This window comes from Cavia porcellus, unplaced genomic scaffold (genome assembly GCF_034190915.1).
Source record: "Cavia porcellus strain 051 isolate PalLab524CR breed Dunkin Hartley unplaced genomic scaffold, mCavPor4.1 scaffold_15, whole genome shotgun sequence".
Lineage (NCBI taxonomy): Eukaryota > Metazoa > Chordata > Mammalia > Rodentia > Caviidae > Cavia > Cavia porcellus.
The window spans coordinates 12966861-12989934 of record NW_026947498.1 but is presented as its reverse complement, the minus strand read 5'-3'; positions in this window follow the sequence as shown (position 1 = coordinate 12989934).

Here is a 23074-nt window from a genome sequence, read left to right as displayed (position 1 = left end):
TTAGTTTTACTGCTGTTATCATTTACTTTCTTTGCCGCTGTGGTTATGATACTTTATGCAAATAAAGTGCAAAAAAGCACAGTGACAAATGTTTTAATGCACTAACACAATCACCAAATGCTGCCTGGCTGAGAGCAGCACTTAGACTGAAAGTCATCCTTTGTGTTGCGGAACAACAGGAAACCTAACTCACTCTGCTGTGCTACAAGTTTTTTCAACTTGTATTTTCAGTTTGACTATGGGGCAAAATTATGACTGTCAAGTAGATTTTTTTTTCAAAGAATATTTGATCTTCAGATAGTGGAAACTTCAACCAGAGATCTATTCAATAACTGAGGTATCACTGTAATACAATCCATGTACTAAACATGGATCACATTAATTTATATTTAAATTAGCTGTGTGTGTTCCTTCTGCAAATTTGGGAACAGTATTGCATAGAGAGAGCATTTCGTTGGCTTTAGTTATAGAATAAACACTGCAGGCAGAGACCAAGTCATGGAGTGTACATTCCTGGGGAAAAGACAGAAAGCAGGGAAATGTCAGAAATTATGTAAAATTAGGTGAGAAGGACGCTAATGGTAAAGTAAAATAGCAGAAAGAAAATGTATGAATATGGGTGGTGATTGCAGAGGGTGAATCATTGATTTCCTATTTAAAAGCAGATATTTGAATACAATACTGTGTATTACTAATACCGCTATTTTTAACTTGATTCTGAAGACACAAAGCAGGTAATCAGCGAAAGATCCTCTAGAAATCTGCTTCACAATATATTTTGTTAGTGTGCTGCATTCTGTGCTACTTTCCTTTACCTTTCTAAGAAGTGGGAAACTTATTTTTCAGTAATAGAACAAATACTTTATAGATGAGAAGTAAATAAAGAGATTTTTCCCTGCTTGTAAAGGAAAACAAGGAAATGTCCCTTCCAGAAAGGACTTCTTTACTACAGCTCTTAAATTAGTATAAATAAAATCTCTCTAGGAATCAGCTAGTCCTAGAACTCTTGGCTCTCACAACCTAGAAATGTCTCCAAGTTTTAAGACTTCATCTCTCTTGAATCTAAGCATCTGAAAGATAGTATTCTTGCTTCCAAAAGTTTTGTGGATTGAATTTGGCACCTAATCCAGGCTGCAAACTGTCCTCTTAAAGAGACAAGAAAATCTTTATGTTCCATTTGAATTGAAGAAAACTGGACAGATCTAGGTCTCAGGTGTGTGATGTAGGAAGTATACAGTTTCCTTACAGCACTAGTCAGAATCTACAAAAGTTCTATTTCCTGACAAGACCACAGATATGCCATGTGTGAAAAGTCACGTCAAACTTGAGAGAAAGGTCTGTGGCAGAAGTCCTATGTTTGGGGTACTCAGTACTGAATTTATTTACTTTACCTCAATTTGACTTTGACGAATTAAATCCAGTTGCTGTGATTATTTTATTGTCAGTGTTTCTCACAAAATATTATGCTTTTCAAACAAAAATAAATCAATACAGTACCAGAAAAGATCTAAAATCTATCAGTTCATGTTAAATATCGCATAAGGACAAATTTTTTTCAAATACAGTGATTTAATAATTTGCACAGTTTGTTAAACTAATACCAAATTTGGGAAATGTAATTTCTGACATTCTGGGTGGACATTAAGGGCACTGCCTTCAACACCATCAGGTAGACTCTGCAGGAGGGCAGTGGGTAAGGCCAGTGAGGCTGGGCCTCTTCTTGACACTGTCCCCGAGGAGGACTGCAAACAGCCATTCCTCAAAGGCCTTCATATACCAAGGATAGAAATGAGCTTATAGCAAGCTCCGTTTATTACTCTATTTATTGGTAGCTCTCATGTTCTTGGCCTGCAGGTTATCCAAGAGGTAAGGAAGTGATTAACAGGAATAAATAAGCAAAGCAACCAAGGTTCCAACCTGGATTACTGTGAGGTCCAGTTACAAGAAGATTGATATTGATAGAAAAAGCCATCATATTTCAAGATAATTCATTGCAAACAATGCAGTTTTTATACTAAAGTAAGAAAAACTGAGTTACTGAAATGCTTTCAGTTCCCTTTGCATAGTATAAAAGGGAAAGTCACATACTCCTTTCTAGTAGTTCTGAAACGAGAGAAGATAGCATTAGTTGAGCACTGGTTAATATCAACCTTTTAAAAATTCTCACCCTTAATTGTAATCAAATTTATTTACTTGCTCAAAATTAATGCAGCTTTAGTTTCCATAGATGTCTTTAGGATTTGTTTTTGTAGTTTCCTGAAGAGTTTAGGTACAGCAGTATCACAAAGGAGGACTTAAAGATCCCTTTAATCAGGTGAGGATGGTGGTGTAAGCCTGTATTTCCAGCACTGTGGAGGAAAAGGCAAGAAGGTTACATGTTTGAGTCCATCTTGCACAATTTATCAAGTCCCTGTTTCAAGATAAATATAAAAAAAAATTAAAAATGTTGGAGGATATGGCTCAGTGTGAAGGCCATGGGTTTTAGTCCTTAATAATGAAAAGAAAATTAGCTTCAATTTGTCTACATAGTTTTCTTTCTTTCTTTCTTTCTTTCTTTCTTTCTTTCTTTCTTTCTTTCTTTCTTTCTTTCTTTCTCTTTCTCCCTTTCTCCCTTTCTTTCTCTCTCTCTCCCTTTATTTCTCTCTCTCTCCCTTTCTTTCTCTCTCTTTCTTTCTTTCTTTCTTTCTTTCTTTCTTTCTTCCTTTCTTTCTTCTTTTTTGAGACAAGGTCTCTCCATGCAGTTCAGGCTGGCCTTGAGATCACTTTGTACCCAGCCTGGTCTCAAATTCACAGTGATCCTCCTGCCTCAACAGTTTCTTTTCTAAATCAAGACTGATCTCTGTAAAAGAGCTTTCACTTTCCAAACTTAATTTTTTTTCTTTGTTTGTTTGAGAATTGTAAGTCTTTTCATAACCTGTTGTGAGTTTACCAAGCCAGGAATGTCTTTCTCAAGGCTCTGGGAGTGATGAATTTTTTTTTTTAAAGAAATGGTCCCAGAGCCTTGAGAAAGACATTCCTGGTTTGGATTTCATCACTTAAGATAATAGATGTGGTACCTTTACTCTGGTAGTAGGAACCTGTCTTCATTGCCAGGAAAACAGCAAATACTTGCGGCCTAATCATATTGCCCAAACGTCTCTCTGAATTTCTCTTTCCCATCTGCTCAAGTGGTGGAGAAAAAAGTAGTTTTCCTCCAAAATGTTTCCATTACTGTTAAAATATCCTTTTTGTTTTTGCAGTAATGTCTTACAATGAAAGCCTCTTTAGCTGTCTCACTTAGCTATTGTAACCTTTCTCTTATAAGCCAGAAAATGACCAGTTCAGCTGGAGACACGTTTTTAGTACTGTATTCAAATACAAGTGGAGTACACCAGACGTTTGCCCATGTACCCTTTTGAGCAGTCAAACACGTTGAAGACAAGAAGACGCACAAGATCTTGGTCAAGGCATCAGTGTGCTCTCTTGAACAAATCTCATTTACTGTGTGTTGTGATGCATGTTCCTTATTTGGAAACTGATGAGACCAGTGAAAGTAGCTTATTTGGAAGACTACCGAGATTTTAGAGAAATATTTACTTGTGGGAAGCCGCCTATGATGGCGCCCATTTCCTGCTTCCAGGTTCTTCCCGGCCTGAACAAGCCCGCCAAATTGTCATGTCTGCCCAGTTACCCGTGACGCTAGCCTATCAGCTTGTTAGACGCGCTTCTCTGTGATTGGATACTGCTTCCCCTTATAAGAGGCTGTTCCTGCCCCCAACGGGCAGAAGAGGAACCAACACTGAGGGTGGCGGACCTTGTTAGGTCCGGTTCGCTGTACGCAATAAAGTTTGAGAGCTGATCCTGCTCGAGTTTGGTCTCCTGTCTCCCGCGGCTCCGGTTATCTGGTGGCCCGTACGGGGAAGGTTCAGCGACGCGTGGGCGCGACTGCTGTCACCGGCGGTACGACGGAGAACCCGGTCCAATAACAACGGAAGACCCCGAGCGCCTCTTCTCTTCACCCTGATTAGCTACGTGAGATACAGCGGTTCCCGGGACAGGTGAGTACTGGATCGCCTGGGTTGGGTGGACGCACCTAACAGATTTTGAGTGCCACACGGGTGGACGCCGGTCTTTTTTTTTTCTTTTCCCTTGCATTTGTTTCGCTTTCGCTTCGCCATTATGGGCAACGCTGCTCGCAAACCCCTCGCTGACTCCCTAAGAGTCCTGCTGCGGACCCGAGGCATCTACATAAACTGGGTCACCCTTTCGAGATTTCTGGATAGTGTTAATGAAATTGCCCCCTGGTTTTGGCCCACGGGCTCTCTAACCCTCCCGTCATGGGAGAAGTTAGGAGGGGATCTTAGATGCGCCCGAGAAGAGGGACGCTTGGATCCCATGGTTTTACCCCTGTGGGAACTGATTAGGGCTTGTCTGACGGACGACCAAACCCCCGTTTTTGTTCAGCCCGACAGGCTCTTGACAAAGCTTGATCCGAGTGCTCGGAGGAGCCCGAAGTCACACCTGACTTTGGGCCTCCAGAGAAACACAAGGGCTCTGATTCTGATTCGGATTCGGAAGGCTCAGAAGAGGAGGTCATCTTTGCTAAGCATGACCCTCCTACACCGTTAAAAGAGGAACTTAGGGCTCGGGAAGATAAAAAGGGGAACCAAACACCACCCTGCCCGAGCTACTCCGCTTTGCGGGAGGAACTTAGGTCCTTCCGCTCCTTGGCAAGCTCGCGACCCATGGTTGCCCCCTTTAGGACGCCAGGCCCTACTGCACCGCCATGGCCGGAAGAGGAGTTGCTCCCTGGGCTGCCACCTCCGCCCGTGGCCGCCGGAGGGCGCCCACAATCCATGGCACCGCCCTGGTTAGAGGGAGAGCTATTTCCTGGGTTACCTCCTGCGCCCCCTTCTGGGGGAGGAGGAGGACGTTCCTTCCACCAGAGGGTGTAGGCGGCAGGGGAGGAGGAGGATATTATGAGCCGTTAGAAATTAAACAGCTCAAAGCTATTAAAGATGCTGTCTCGGCCTACGGGCCCAACGCGCCTTTTACTATGGCCCTGTTGGAGGCCCTGGCTGGCCTGTATTTAACTCCGGGAGATTGGACCTAGCTGGCGTGTGCCTGCCTTTCCCCCGGACAGTATTTAGATTGGAAGTCTTGGAATGAGGAATTCTGCGTAGAGCAGGCGGCGGCTAACCGGGAACATGGCCAAAGAGATTGGAACAGAGACATGTTATTAGGGCGAGGAGCTTTTGAGGAAGATCAGACCCAGTACCCTCGCCAGGTTTATGAACAAATCAGTCGCTGTGGCCTCCAGGCCTGGAGACGGCTGGCTGGAAAGGGGGAGCATACGGGCCACCTCACAAAAATTTTACAACAGCAGGGGGAGCCCTTCTCCGATTTCGTGGCCCGCATGCTTGAGGCCGCTAACAGAATTTTTCCAGATGCTGAGGCGGCTCACCCTCTCATAAAACAACTGATTTTCGAACAGTGCACTAAAGAGTGTCGTGATGTCCTAAGGTCCAACAAAAATAGGTCTTTAGAAGAGTGGACACGCCTGTGCCGTGAACTGGGCGGCCCGGTAACTAATCACGGGCTCATTGCCGCCATGGTCGCTGCCCTTCAAGGCGCTGCCAACGGAGGTAAGCCTCGGGTAGGGGGCAATAGAAATAAAAATAAAAACAACACTTCTTGCTTTGGCTGTGGCCAACCAGGACACATTAAGCATAATTGCCCCAACAAACAGATCGGGCAGGGAGGAGCCCCTGGCCCTGGATTATGCCCAAGATGCCAAAAAGGTAATCATTCAGCAGCCGAGTGCCGATCGATATTCGATAAAGACGGCAATAGGCTTTCAGGACGTCCAGACAATCAGCCAAAAAACGGCCGACGGGGGCCCCTCCTGCAGGCGGGGCCCCCTCTGGCCCAAACCTTCCTTCAGTTCCAGCCCCAGCAACCACAAACACCCCAGGTCCCTTTAGGCGGGCAACCCCAGGCTCAGCAGGGCTGGACCTCAGTGCCACCTCCGACCTCCTATTAACACCCGAGATGGGAGTACAATTAGTTGAAACCTCCCTGCCAAATCCCCTTCCGCCAGACACGGTCGGACTTCTATTGGGGAGGTCCTCGGTGGCACTCAGGGGCCTTACAATCATCCCAGGTGTAATTGACTCAGATTTCACTGGCACCATCAAAATTATGGTTCAAGCCCTACAAGGCACGATTATCATTAATAAAGGAGATAAAATAGCCCAGCTGTTGGTTCTACCAAACCTTCATAAAAACTTCCCCACGAAAAACCTGACCCGAAGCGCTCAGGGCTTCGGCTCTTCCGGGGATACCTTTGAAGGCTTACATTTGACATTGCAAGAACGTCCTATGCTAACCATTGACATCAATGGCAGACCCATTAAAGGCTTGCTTGATACAGGAGCAGATCGCTCAATCATTTCACAAAAAGATTGGCCTAGCTCTTGGCCCACAGATGTGGCATCCCAGAGCCTACAGGGGCTTGGGTTTGTCCACGCCCCTAAGGTGAGTGCTTTGCTCCTGACATGGCGCGACAAGGAAGGTCATTCTGGTCACTTCCGTCCCTTCGTACTCCAGCTTCCCGTATCTCTATGGGGAAGAGATATTTTGACAGACATGGGCGTCACCTTAACTAACATCTACTCCCAAAAAGCTCACTCCATGTTGCTAAAACAAGGGTATATCCCTGGAAAGGGCCTAGGCGTTCACCTACAAGGCTGAACCTCGCCTATTCAAGGCAGCCCCAAACAAGACAAAAAAGGACTGGGTTTTTCCTAGGGGTCACTGAAAGCCTTCTCACACCCGAACCCATAAAAATTACTTGGAAAACTGACACCCCTATGTGGGTTCAACAGTGGCCCCTACCAAAGGAGAAGGCAGAAGCCGCTCTGGAGCTAATTCAGGACCAACTCCAGGCGGGACATATCAGACCATCAACCTCCCCCTGGAATACCCCTATTTTTGTCATTAAAAAGCGCTTGGGAAAATGGCGGCTCCTCCATGACCTGAGGGCAGTCAATGCTCAGATGCAACCCCTGGGTGCGGTTCAAAGAGGCATGCCTGCACTATCAGCACTCCCACAAAATTGGCCGGTCTATGTCATCGATCTTAAAGATTGCTTTTTCTCCATCCCTCTTCACCCAGATGATTCACCTCGCTTCGCTTTTACCTTGCCCACTATCAATCAGGAAAAGCCAGACCTTAGATATGAGTGGATAGTGTTACCCCAAGGGATGACCAACAGTCCCACTATGTGCCAATTGTTTGTCGACGCTGTCATAGAGCCCATAAGACATAAATTCCCAAAAAATAGATGCCTCCATTATATGGACGACATCCTAGTATCAGGAAAGGACCTCCCGAGCTTAGAGCAAATGCTTAGACAGCTGGTCTCTACTCTTAGAGCCGCTAATCTGCACATTGCCCCAGACAAGATCCAGCGGTCAGAGATAGCCCAATATTTAGGGACAAAAATTACTTCCTCTCAGGTATCACCATTAAAATTGGTTATCCGGCGTGATATGATCCTAAGTTTACATGACATGCAAAAATTAGTTGGGGATATCAATTGGATCAGGCCGTACTTGGCCTTACCTAACAGCAAATTAAAACCCCTGTTTGACTTACTTAAGGGAGACCCTGACTTAAATTCATCCCGAGAACTTACGCCAGAGGCAGAAGTGGCACTACAAGCAGTAGAGCGGGCCCTGACCACGGCCGCATTAAGGCGTATTAATCCAGAAAAGACCTTCGCCTAGTGCGTTCTCAAAACAGCTAGACAACCTACGGCTGTCATTTGGCAGCAAGGACCCTTGCTTTGGGTCCACCCAAAAATGTCTCCTGCTAAGGCTATTGACCATTATCCAGACGCGGTCGCTTCCCTTTCTCTAGAGGGCATCTCATGTGCTATACAACATTTTGGGGTGCCTCCTTCCTCCCTACATGTGCCATACACAAGAGATCAAATTGAAACCTTAACAACATGCCTGGATTCCTGGGCGATCCTTCGGTGTACTTTCCAGGGAACCATAGATAATCAATTCCCAAAAGACCCCCTGCTCCAGTTTGTCACCGTGCATCCTGTGATCTTTCCTAAGGTCACGTCCCCACACCCCATAGCTGGAGCTCCAATAATATTTACAGACGGCTCCAAGTCAGGCATAGGCGCGTATGTGGTTATGGGTCAAGAGCCAGAAACTATCCAATTTACTCCAGACCAACCCCAGGTGGTCGAGCTCCAGATAATACAGGAGGTCTTACGTCGCTTTCCAGGCGATGTTAACCTCCTGTCGGACTCCAAGTATGTGGTAAATGCTCTCCAAGTTCTGGAGACGGCGGGTCCCATTAAACCCTCTTCAACGGTAGCCTCCATATTCCTAGGTATTCAACATCAGTTATGGAATAGAACCTCAAAAGTGTTCATCTCACATATCAGAGCCCATACTAATTTACCTGGGCCCTTGGCGGAGGGCAATGCCTTGGCGGACTCGGCCATGCGCCCGATATGGGTCTTCACCTTTCCCAACCCTCTGGAAGCAGCCCAAAAATTCCACTCTCAGTTCCATGTTAATGCCCGCACCCTCATGGCGTGCTTCAACATCACGAGAGCACAAGCACGAGAGATTGTACGGTATTGCCCAGCTTGTGTGATCTCTTCACCCCAACAATCTATTGGCATTAACCCAAGAGGACTTCGCCCAAATCATATTTGGCAAATGGATGTTACACACATCCCAGAATTCGGAAAACTTAAATATGTTCATGTTTCGGTAGATACCGCCTCCCAGGTTATGTTTGCCTCGGCAGAACCCGGAGAAAGGGCCACCCACGCTATTAATCATTGCCTGGCAGCCTGGGCTGCTTGGGGAAAGCCCAATATACTAAAAACAGACAATGGTCCTGCCTATACCAGCAAAATTTTTATGACATTTTGTCAACAAATGGAGGTCACTCTTAAACATGGCATTCCTTACAACCCCCAAGGACAAGGCATCATTGAGCGATCCCATCGGACACTCAAGGGTGTCTTACAAAAACAAAAGGAGAGAATAGGCCATGGCCTAACGCCCAAAGGAAGAATATCATTGGCACTCTTTACCATAAATTTTTTAAACCTTAATCACAATAATCATTCCCCTGCCATGGAGCACAATAACCCGTCCCCGGCCGACAAAGGGCTGGTGAGATGGAAAGATGTCCTTACAGGACAATGGATGGGCCCGGATCCAGTGGTTAGCTGGACCCGAGGTGCGGTTTGTGTCTTCCCACAGGAACCAGGCTGCGAACCGCTGTGGGTCCCGGAAAGATTGACGCGAGCAGTAAACTCCCCACCAGTTCCTGATAAAGCACAGGAGGATAAGCCCGTGGACACAAGTCAACTCGACCCTTCTGGGACCGACGCTCAGCGCCCGAGACCATCTACAAACTAAAATGTCTGGTTTGGAGCTTTTTCTATTCTGTGGGTTCCTATTAATCACCCCTGTTCGCACAAATTTGACCAACACTGTTAAAAATATGACAGCTTGGCTGCAAGACACCTACCTACCTAAGTTTCACAATTTGTCCCTCATAGTCGGTCAGGAACTTGACAATATGGACGGTATCCAACTAGGTCCAGTCAGGGGTTCTCCTGGCCCAACCTGACTACTTGGATCCTGATTGCCGTGGCCATCCTAGTGGGGCTTGTGGTTATTAAATGCTTGTTAGATCGCCTCATACAAACTCAGCAGCAGGTTAAGATCACAGCTATGGCAGCCATGCAAATGGCAGCAGGTGGCCCATCAGGCCAGCAGGCCGCCGCATATCTCCTTCACATTGCAGAACATCAGCTATAAGAGCTGAGTGGGCAAGCCAATGACGGGTAAGACGGGAAAAGCCCTCCCGGTCAACCTAAGACAGGCTCCACTCAGATATACATGGCCTATAAGGCCAGGGGTCCCTCCCGGAGTCAAATTATTGGCATTGAGATGCGAGACCAAGGGTACTGCAGTACCATCTGCCCCAAAGGTTGGGGGGAAGGCAGGAATGAATGTCTATATGCATCCAGGTTCGGTTCACAAAAGCCTGGCCCTGCGAAAAAATGAACCACTCACCTTGAGCATGGTCCTGGCGCAAGGATATGCACAAAACAGGGTGATGCACAGCAGGGTATAGACCTCTACATTCTCTCATGCCTCGGCCTACAAGGTAGGCCCACTCCTAGGTGTCTAACAGCAACAAGGTCATAGACACCTTGGAGGGACCCACAGACCATCCTATTTTAATAAATAAAAAAGGGGGAGATGTGGGAAGCCGCCTATGATGGCGCCCATTTCCTGCTTCCGGGTTCTTCCCGGCCTGAACAAGCCCGCCAAATTGTCATGTCTGCCCAGTTACCCGTGACGCTAGCCTATCAGCTTGTTAGACGCGCTTCTCTGTGATTGGATACTGCTTCCCCTTATAAGAGGCTGTTCCTGCCCCCAACGGGCGGAAGAGGAACCAACACTGAGGGTGGCGGACCTTGTTAGGTCCGGTTCGCTGTACGCAATAAAGTTTGAGAGCTGATCCTGCTCGAGTTTGGTCTCCTGTCTCCCGCGGCTCTGGTCATTTACTTGCAAATTTTATAACAAAGAAATGATAACAATAACATCATATTATACCTGGTATAGTAGCTAGTGAATTCCTGTTGAGAATTGATGGAAAAATGTGACCTTGATTATAAAATTCTATTAATGCTAGGTATAAAATTCTACTAATGCTAGGTAATTTACATGGCACAAAAGACCATGATTTACTCGATACTTCATGACTCTTTCATGGGAACAGTTTACACAATAATTTGATTTTACAATTCCAACTTTGGAGACTAAATTACACTATCCCATGTAGGGTACAAATGAGTATTAACAGGATACTGCACAGTTTTGGATAAATTTTGATTGACACCAACAAAAATATAACTAACCCAAAAGATAGCAGAACAAAGTACAGATTCTTGAAGAACTAGCATTGCACAATAGATTTTCTTTCTCAAATAAATAAACAAATAAATAAATGCAAGTCTTCTCTAGAAGTGACACAACGTACATTTTTCTTTCATGACACAAGAATCTTTTCATAGAACACACAAAAAGTAAGAAATAAAACTAAAGGCTAGCGGCATCCATATTAAAGTACCATCTTGAATTGTCTAGTCTTCCCTTTAACCTAGGGATTTTTCAACCTCTTTATTATAGCAAAAGGAAAATGTCTTATAAAATCAGTATTTTGATATTTTGATAACTTTCAACCGTTTAATTTTTAAGCTATCCTTTATGGTAATAAATGTGTTTAATTATGTATTTAAAGATTTAACTAATTTTCTTATGAATACAAGTGAAAGGAAAATCTCTTTTGTAGCAACTAGAAGTTAAATATAAGGATCCTAAATCACTGTGAGTGAAAATGGGGCATCAGGGAATTTCACCAGATTGCACAAACAAATAAAAATTGGATTTAAGTGTTAAAAAGACCTCAAGCCAAAAGGATGCCAGTGCACTCGTTTCTCAACTGCATTTCCATTTGCCAAGTTTAGAATTAACAAGCTTTAAATACAACCTGAAACAGAGCCAGAGAGGCTGCCGTATATGTGTTCTTAATGATTTTTTTTTTTTACTTTTATGAGTATCAGTGATTAAGGCAGGTGCTTATGCCACTGAGATAAATCCCCAGACCCAATCTATTTAGAGGGAAAGAAAAGAAGAGACTTTTGAAACAAAACTCTACTCCATCCTAAAATTGGCAATAAATTCTACATTGCTATTATCTTATTAATGTTTCTGAATCTCAACATTTCAAGATGTATGCATTGGAAAATACTGTAAATAAATCAAATATATCCTAAGGATATTTTAAAATTCATTTTAGCCAATAATATATTAATCACAAGCCTGACAACCAGCACTTATTGAAGCAAAACTCAAATACAGCATAAAATATTCCTTTTAAACAAGGAACTAAACTGTTATTTTAGGTATTGTGTATTTAATATATATGTGTTATTATGACAAGGTAAGAAGCCCTCTCTCTTCTCTCTCTCTCTCTCTCTCTCTCTCTCTCTCTCTCTCTCCCTCTCTCTGTGTCTTTCTATATGCACACATGTATGTACCATGTGTTGTAGACAGAATATTTAATACAAAAATGTGTAGACAAAACATGATCAAAAATACGGAAAAGGCTTCAATTAAAAATACTACTGCATTATAAATATATATTATAGACATAGTTTCATGTTAACTTTCCAAAACTGCTTCTTGATTTTCAAAATTGTTTTAATGATTTCGAGTCTTTCAGATTTTCATAGAAAATTGTTATCTTCAAGTGTTTTACCTTAAACTATTTCTTGAAATTTTTAATGTGATTTTTCTGTAATATTTTCTAGAGTTTGGTACATAGATAAATTTTTGGTGAGATTTATTACTCTTTTATATTTTAATACTTTTGTAACTGATGTGTTTTATTTTCATTTGTAACTATGAAGTGGAAGGATAGTTCCTTTTCAATAAACATTTTTTAAAAATATTTGACTGTACAAGATACATGGTAAATAATCCTCCTCACAATACGCTCCTCGGGCATCACATTTATCCCACGTTTCTTGCCACCTTTGAACCAGTTCTCGAATTTTCTTTTATGAGTGTCTGTAGCTGCTCTGTTGTGTCTGTTGGGATGTCCCAGATGTATTCATAATTTTTATCTTTCATGGTCATTTTGGCTTCAAGTAAAAGCCAGACATACAGAGGCAGCTCCAGAGAGCAGAGTGAGTGAGGGCGCCTCATAACATTTTATCAGCTGTTTTCTTTTAGCTTGTACTTGGGAGCAGCATTCCTCATGTTTTTATTCAAATCTCTAAAACAACTCAATAAAAATGATTTATAGAACTGCTTCAGAAAGCCAAAAGTACAATGGGATGTATCTGCAGTGAGGCTGAGTATTTTGAAGCGTACTAAATCAGTGTGTTTTCACCAAAATCACTTTTTAAAAACTTAACCATTCACTGTATATTATGGTCATCCGTTGCACACTATACACAATAATATAATTTATGATTAAATATGTGCATAAACTAAATTTTCTAAAATACTACTTTCATTTTATGTGAGTACTGTGTGATTTCTGCATTTGTATGTTATAAATGGAAAATATAGAAAAAGAATTGTAGAACTTTATGTTTTAGTTTTGCTTTACTCCACTATAACATTTGGTTATTGTTCAAATATAATTTAAAGTGATTGTTTTTAGTGATAATCACGCAATTCAGGTCAAATACTGCAGATTGTGGAATATTTAGCCATTATGGAAATGGGGTAAAAAATAGTCAGCAATGATCAAAAATTATTAAGTTAAGAATTTCATTAGGAAAAGGTAAAACACATAGGATAGAAATATTAAAATGAGAAAATATTATAATGAGACAAAATTGTAAAATATGGCTTCTGACAGTCGAGAGAGATAGAGAGAAACAGAGAGAGAGAGAGAGAGAGAGAGAGAGAGACAGAGACAGAGAGACAGAGAGAGAGAGAGAGAGAGAGAGAGAGAGAGAGAGAAGGAGGAGGAGGAGGAGGTGGAGGAGAAGGAGGAGGAGAAGGAAAGAGTGATATAGGAGAAGAAACTCTTGCTACATCATCCAAACCAGCCTTGAGCTTAGCTCTCAGCTGCAGAGTGCTAGGATTTCAGGTGTACATTGCTGGCCTGGCTATTGATGATATTGTATTTCAGTATCTTCTCCATGATTTTAGCTTGGTTCTTTCTTTCTTTCAGTTTTTTGGATACACATCATCTTACATAAAGATGAACTTGAGTCATTTGTAAGAAAATGGCTGCATCTTGACACCATAATGTTAACTGAAACAAATTAGACACACTAAATTAAATATCTCATGATTTCACTTACATCAGAGGCCAAGAATAAAAGAAAGCAAAATAAAGCTAGACAATAGGAAGTAGGGAGATATACCTTTCTCAGAATGGCAGTGGATCAAGACACGGAAGGAAAAGGAAGGAAAAGGACAGGAAAAAATGAATTAAGCTTAGTTATGTACATGCACCAACCCCACCTGAGGAAGCACTTACTAATATTTTTAAAATATTATGTATAGAAGTATATTCATTTATATTACCATGGATCTACATGAAGCCCATTTTCTTTATTTGCATTTTAATTAATTAAGAATCCTCCCATCAAAATTTATCTGTTTATCCTAAAATTGATATTCCCTGGCTATTTAGAGACATCTGCAGAACAGTGAAAATTTTCATTTTGCTGATGCATGTGTAAGATGAAAGTGAATAAAACAATTTTACCCCTTGTTTGAACTCATACTAAAAAAACCTGTATGCATACTTATTGATTCATGATTCTTGAATGGCAAGGTTTTTTGTTTTTTGTTTTATTTGTATTTGGATGTTTTTTACTAGTTATTTATCTGTTACAAGTAACATCAACCATAGTGTCATTTACAGTGTTTCTGAAGGCATGATATCTGTGATGTGCTTTTGAAAAACTGTACGTGTTAGATAAGTCATTTGTCATGAGTTCTATGATAAGTAGTCAAAATATTTTAATAAGAGATTTACTCAGTAGCACGAATAAGACAAAATATATTTTGATCAGATGATAAAATTGCGACTAGAGACTCACAGGAATCTTATGCATTTCCCCTAGGAGCAGTGAGTACAGAAATAACTTCAGTGTTACACAGCTTTAAAAGATACCAACGCTATAAATTATAAGAATAATCCATCTACCTAGCACCTGTCTATCTACTATATATCTGGAAAATGTACATATGATTCTGTCTTGAGCCTATTCAGGTGTGCAGACTACTGAGAATATCACATTTTCATATCTATCATCTTATTTTTGCACAACAGTATCAACCCAATACTAGTAAAATTAGTCTCATCATAGTTACCTAACAAATTGCTGGACAAGGGAGTTTATTTTAAGAGTAAAGATCCGTGCTAATTCAAGCAGTAGGTATGATTAAAATACTATCACTTTAATCAAAGTACAGGAAATCTTGCTTATATGATCCAAAAATTACCAGAACAAATCACTTTCTAATGTGCTGTGCATGAAAACTATTTACTATGAACTATTCTTTTCATTTATCAAAAGATTTTTCTTTTTGTAAATATCATCAGCTACCACTGTTGTTTCATAAGGCACACAGAAGCAGAACACTGTCTGAAAAACGGTAAAAATAAATTTATTTCCCTCTTTTTATAGATTTTGAATCCTCTTAATTCTTTCCTCCTCCCCTCCACCTCTGTGCCATCCTGCTGTTTCTCCTCCTCCTCCTGTCTCTTCTGCAATTTCATTGGCATAGAAATATTCAATTACATACCCAGATGAGAAAACATCTTTATCTAAAGTTTGATCCTAGGAGTCCACTGGAAGTGTGTTGTTGAAACTGTTGATGATTTTTGCCAGAGCACAAATTGTGCATTCATTCCAGCAAGCAGGTTACCTGCACTCACATAAATGCAATATTTGTGGTAGCTTAGCTTCATTATAGAGCACAGTACACGTAAATTAATTATGTTTGATGAAGTATTGCAAATAATTCCTTCTCTGGCACTTTAATTTTCCTAACATATCTTCAGTCGGGAGAGTATTAGCACAAGATTTAACACTGGCATTGGCTTCTTACATCCTTAAACTTACCTACTTAATCACATATTTAATCAAGTTTTATTTTAATACTTCATTGAAATCAGTTTGGTTTAACAGTCAGGTTCAGTCAGAGAAGAGTAGGACTAGTGCATATTGAGTTCATGTGCACACAAAATGATTATGTTCTTATTTAGAATAGCTCTTAGTTAATTTATCTTAAAGTATATTTCACACTGAGAGTAATGTTTAAAATCTACATCTCTAAAACTGGAGAGGTGGAGAATTTAGGGGGTGTTATTCCATACGGAAAATGCAGTGGTTAGAGAGTGACACATTGGAGAAGAAAACTCATACTTCCAATTTGGGTATTTAATATATATCCAATAAACAGAAAAAGAGACTAAAGACACCACGGATAAACAAATGAGAAAATGCTAAATGGGGGGGGGCTCTACTTTAAAAAATGTTGTGAATTTTATCTTTTATAGTCCTTCCATTTCCAAAACCTTCTCACACAGCCTCGATATACATTCATTAAAAATCACTCCACTTTTACAATATTTTAAGTTGTATAAAGAGTAGCAAATTCTTTGTCTTTGTCATTTTCCTCTCTCACATACACACATATATACCTATTTGAGACATGAAAAAAGCTAAATTCTCCTTTTTTGTCAACAAATTGGGTTGCTACAAGATTCCATAAACAAAATAACTTATAAACAGAAGAAATGAATTCATCATAATTCTGCAACGTAAGAAATTTACGGTCAAACTGATAGCTGATGCCATCCTTGATGAGGGGTCGTTTTCTGGTTCATAAGAAGAGCGTACCAGCGATGTACATACATAGTGGAAAGAACATGGTAGCTGTCTGGGTTTCTCGGGGCACTAATATCATCTGAGAAGGCTCTGCCTTCATGACTAATAGCATCCCAAAACACATGGCCTCTTTGTGCCATCACCTCAAGGCTTAGTATTACAACGCAAATAAATGGTGAGGATGGAACATTCACACTACAGAACCCCCGAAGCAGGTACATGATATTCCTTGACTAGACATCTGTTAATTTTTCATATAGAGGGTCAGTTTTTCCATGAGAGAAGCCAGTGCTTGTAGTATATGCAATAAGATTGAAGCAGAACAATAAACTAGGATGTAGGATCACTGACTAATTTTTCAGTAGGTGACCTACACATCTACAAAAGGGTCAAATAGCTTTTAAGAAAGAAATTTATACTCCATATATTGGGCAAATATCATTTTGTAGAAGATTTTATTCTCCTGAAAATTATTTTGTGATTCGTCTATAGAATTTTGTATTATACACAGCAGTGCATGACACATATTTTCATTGACAAACACTGTTAAAGTTGAATCCCACTGTTAATGCTGGCCCTTCTATTGAGAAAGTACAGAGGAAAAAAAAAAGAAAGAAAAGAAAAGAAAAATCCAGTAATGAAAAGTAGAAGGTTGCTTGGAAAAGAGACAAAAGAGGCTGAGAGCCTGGGTGGATGACCAGTGAAGGCCTGAATTAGGAAACCACACTTTGTTTGATATACTTCTCCCAAAAATAGTATTGAAACTCTGGAACATCCTGTTAATGATTTGTCTTGCCAGTATGAAGTAGTAATTTTCTAGATTGCACTGAACAAATTGAGATGCAACTCAATAAAGAGGGTTTTTTTGGGTTTTTTTTTTTTTTGGTATTTTTCCTTTATGTTAGTACACTATCTGCTCATTGAAATCATCTTTAGTACAGTTCTTCTTCTGCTCAAGTGGCAAGAAATAAAGCTAATGTGAGAATTGAAGAATTCTCATCAACATAGAAAAAGCATAACATGAGGACTATGCTTTCTGAAATTGAAATCTTATTAAATCAAATTCTTAAGGAAATCCATGTGTTGCAATCCATGTGTAGAATCACTAACATACTTCTCTTCTGTCAAAGAGAAGTAACTCTTAATAAATTTTTAGCTTCAGTAGGAATAATAATGTATTACATTTCTTTTCTCTGTACTAGAAAACTTGAGATTTCCACAAAGTTTATAATATTAAGTAAAATAAATTACATTTCATTGGCATCTGTCTGTGATAAACATGGAATACACCAATGCATTGAGAAGAGGAGAGTTACATAATATATAAAAATTCTTCTTCCTTAGTGTGTTCATATTAACAAAACTAAAATAGAGATCGCCAATTTTTCATCTAGAGGAAAACTGATTATGTTACCACTTACATTGTACAAATTTAGAGACATCTACTTGGTATTGTAAAACTTATAAAACACTTATTAGAGATATGAAAAGGCAATAGAGAACTCTCCAGCTGTAGAAAGCCATGTTTTCACAAGTACGTAAAAGAGATTTTGAAGTTCTCAGTGACAGTCTTTTCAAAAACCACAGAGAAGATGGAACTAAAAAAACTCATATTTTCAGGTGACTTTTGTTCATTTCTTATTTTTTCATTGCCATCCCACAAAAGACTACAATAGTGTGAAGACCAGCTCACTTCAGAGCTTAGGATCAGATGCGGTGTTGTGCACGAAGTTGTGCCTTTTTATGGGCAGTGGAAATTAACTGTGCTACATCACAAAGCCAAAGTCCATTCACAGCGTGGGCTTCTCAGCTGCAATTCTATGTGAAAGCAGTTTTTTGTTAAGGGAGAAATGAGCTGCTATCAGCCCTAACCCTACAATGAAACTGATAAATCCCTCAGAGTGGCAAAGCCTGCCAACTGTGACTGTCTTATTTAGAAGGTAGTCACATACATTTCTGTGACTTAATTATTCTGTGTCAGGTATTTTAGGGAATAAGATTGGCTTCAGACTGAACTGTTTTACCATTCTCTGTCACAGCTTTTCTGAGTTTCTCAAGGTTGAACTTATGCTGGTGAACTAATCAAGTCTGCTACTATCATCATTGATCAAATTATACACCCTAATAGAGTTGTTTGTCATACAAAAGTTATTTTATCAACTAATTAGGTATCAATTCCTAAGTGTATTAGTAAAAATAAAAGTATTTCCTATATGAAGTTTTAAAATAGCATGCCTAATAGTCTAGTCCTCATCCAAGTTTTATTCTCTCTTGAGTTTTAATGTATGAGGTTACAGACAATATACTATATAGAGACGTTATCATTTACTATATAATAGATAATTTACTATATACACAGGTAGTATATACAGATTTGTGAGGTCTGAGAGTATTCAAAGGAGGATGATATCAAGGATATTGTTCAATGCTGTATGGAACTAGATGTACTAGAGAGACAGTAATATGCTACGTAGACAGAAGAATAGATCACTCAGATGGATATTAAAAATGATAACTCAAGAGCCTAGGATATTTCCTGAATCAGCACAACCAAGCTATAAAATATATTTTACTAAGAATGCAGTGCTGCTCTGGAGAAGACTGTTTTAGATTCCAAGACTTCCTCTCTCACAGCCAGTGTGGCAGGGACCTAGGAAAGTCATCAGGTAGGGACCTACACCTTGGGTTTCATGGTAACCAGGGTAACCTTCCTTCTGAATCTTGGAAAATGAGAACTCATGACAGCATGGACCACCCAATTTCTTGTGTTTCTGATTCAGACCATTCAACCGTCAATAAAATAAACTTAATATGATTTTTATAATATTTACAGTGTCAATCTTCATTAATAATGTCTTTAATTAAATCATTACATAGCAAAGGTATAAAACTATGGCTCATTTTTAAGCCACCCATGTGGTGAAGCCACATGCTCCAGTGTATAAAAACAATCGCTTCTGATCCTGATAACTAGAAGCGTCTATGCACTAAACCTCATTCCTTAAAATAATGAAAATGTGCTGCAGAGGAGATGAATGGCTACCCAGGAAAGAGGCAAAAGTCACAGTCCTCTGGGAGCTCCAAGTGTTCATTACAAAAGGGAGAGCTATTTATCTGTGTCATTCACAGAGGAAATTCACCGGGGAGTGAAGATAGTTGGCAAGAGATGAGTTCGGGGAACGTCTTCATCTCAGTGAGCATCTGCTGACATGCAGCAAATCCTGTGATAACTGCCATGCATGGTGGGAATCTTTCTGTCATGTGTGCTTGGTTGAAAAGTCTTATCTCTCCTGGAATAATCATTTGTTCCATTTGAACACAAAGGGGATTTGAAATTTTACAAGAAGAATTACATGTGAAGAAAAGTATGACAATTTGAAAAGGTAATTCTAATTGAACCTTATTTTAGATGAAACTTATCCTTGTTAACTATTTCATATTGATAAAGAAATGTGTTTGTATTATTAAATATACTACAAATTACCTTTTAATTTTTTTTATTATTGATATCTTGCTATGATAGAGATCACCTAATATATATTATAATTTTCAAAAGAGAACCCAAAAACTTAAAAACAATAAGGAAATTAATGATGTCCCTTTGTCAGTAAAGGACTTGATGGGCAAATTCCCCTCAGACACAGAAGAGGTTTCTTTTTTGTGAATATGTGTTACTTAAAGGTAATCTGACAAATATTTACAGTCATTCAAAACAACTTATGGAATAACCATTAAGTGATTCTAATAAATGTAGCATATTAATTTATCATTCCTAATTATAACAAATATAAACTTTGACAATATTTTATTGTGTTTAACATAAATACACATTAGTTTTATACAACCGATATGTTTAGAAGGCAACTGTAAATGGAGAAACAGCACAACTGAAAGAAACAACAGTGGATTAGACATCTTATAAATTAGATCAGCCTTTCACCTGCCCAAGGAGGCTGTACATAAGTGAAGTTCTCATTAACGTCACTATAATAGCATTATCGGACCCTAAAGTAACGATGACGATCTGCTTGCGTTATTCTGTATACCAGCAGCATAGTGCCAGGGTCAGGATATCTCCATAGGGCTTAGGTAGTCAGCAGAGGAGCTGCTCTCTGTCAACTAAAGCACACAGTGTTTCTAGGGAATCAACCAAGGATTTCCCAAATGCATCCATGACAGCTACGCTCCCAGATCAAATTATTTCTGGTTTTACACTAATTGTAGTAGATCATATTTATTTATTCTAGCAATCAAAACATCAGAAATATTTAAATATTGAAACACCTTGAAGTAGTTGATCTGTGAAAAATGAAAGTATGCTTCACAGATTTTATGCCAATATTAGTTTTGTTGCTTTTGTTGGTATTGATGGCTACATATAATTATGTATGTACAAAATTTGGTTGCTACTATTTTGGACCAAATACAAAAACACTCTTAAGTGATTCTACTTTTGGAGTTTTCCCAGGGCTTGAATACAACTTCTTGCCTTTGATTAACATGTGCAAGCCTATTAAGGAAAAAACACCAGAAATACATATTACTTGTACTTATTTTGAAAGGATATTTTCTGCTCTGTCTTAAAAAGGTGCTTATTTAAAACAGAATGCTGTCTTCTTTGTCATCTTCTTCTTCTTTCTCCTCCTCTTCCTCTTCTTTCCTTCCCTTTTCTGCCTTCTCTTCTTCTCCTCTTCCTTCTCCTCCTCCTTCTCCTTCTTTTATTCCTCTAACAAATTCTGCCGATGTGCATTGTGTGAGTTAGCCATTTAGGTAGTGAGGGCAGACATATATTAATATAAACTTTCAGGTTATAAGAAAATTAACATAATTGAGATCCATCTCATGAAAGCAAAAAGCACAAGCTTATAAAAGGAAAGGATGGAACACAGAGATAAATGTAATGTGTGGAGTAGAATATCATGTGAGTATGTAAATGGGATAAAAACATATCTGTGAAAGAAAAGTATCTTAAAATAATAGGTGAAAAAGAAAATAAAAGGTATAGATATAAAAAAAGAAGGAAGAAAATTGTCATTGCTTGAGGAGGACATGATTATTTACATAGTCCTAAAGAATCAACAAAAGAACTCCAGGAACTAATAAATGATCATAAAAATTTTACAGATTATTAGATTAATATAAAAATCAAGTACTTGGAATTTGAAAAATGCATGAGCATTCGTAAAATACTAAGGTGTCGATTTGAAATTTATTACTTGTATTCTTTCTCTACCTATTTATCTCTCTAGATAATATGAATGAAGAAAATTATAAAACTGTGATAAAAGAAATCAAAGATCTAAACTGATGCAAAAGTCATACAAGATCAGTATTAAAAGACTCAGTATTAAGATATTACTATTTGTCAACTTGATATATACATACTTATACTGTATAGATACACACATACACACACAATTGGTAGAGAATAATATTTGATTCAAAACTAACAATACATTTTGTATGGACTAAGGAGCAAAATAATGCAAGTATGTTGGCTGGCTTATGCTACACTCAAGATTCTACATGTATTTTACCTTATACATCTCTGTCACTAGGAAATATGACCCAGATTAAACAAGAGCGATCAGGAGCTCGCTCCATGAGTGCACATAGCACAGGGCTAATAATCAGTGTCTGGGCTCTGGTTAGGCACTTATTAGAAGTCAATTGGCAGCAAGCATTACTGTGCTTCTGTTGATGCTCATTCAAAAGTAAATAATTACAGTTGATTACAGCATTGTTTTCATTAGCAAAAATGGTACTGTTTGAGATAGAGTGGTTTTTTCTCACTGAGATTATACAAAGTGAGATTAGGGGAACATAGTATTTGTACTTGTCTCCCTCAAACTAAGGCCCTTGTCAATAAGATCTGCTAGAATAGTGTGCTCAGGGATATATATTGATTCCGTTATTTTACAAATGTTTTCTTTCCTTTCTGCCCTTCAGTGCAACTCAGAAACAATTCCTAAATCATGACACTACCTGTGGATTCAAAGTATCCTACTGAACAATTGGATGAATCTCATTTTCGTTATGCATTAAATAAAGTGACAAAAGAGAGACAAATTATTTGATGTACTGCAACCAATGTGGTTAACGTTATTTTCTATCCCTGAAAAAGTATCCTATACATTTCACAAGGCAAATGGAAATCTCCTTTTTAGAGCTCTATTTTAACGCTGATTCTTGGTTAAACAAGAATGTAAACAATGTACAGTTGAAAGAGGAAACAATGTGTTATGGTTTGTGTGCAAAGCCTTATGGGTTCATAGGAATTTTTCAGAGGTGGTTGAATCTAGTGTGTGATTGGTTCACAGTGCAATTCTGGGATTAAGAGTGGGTGATTGCTGGATCAGTCAGGTGATTGGATTGGCATCAACCTAATCCCAGTAGATTGGATACAGTAGAAGGTACTGAGAGCCTTGTCTTCTTCTCCCGTTCTGCTTTTACTATCTTTGGCACCAGGAACTGTTCTCTGTAAAGCCTGCTACCTGCTTTGGAGTCAGCTGATTATGAACTGAAACCTCTAAACCTGTGAGCTAAATAAACCTTTCCTTTAACTTTAGGTGTTGAGTATTTTGTCCCAGCAATGACAAAAGTAATTAA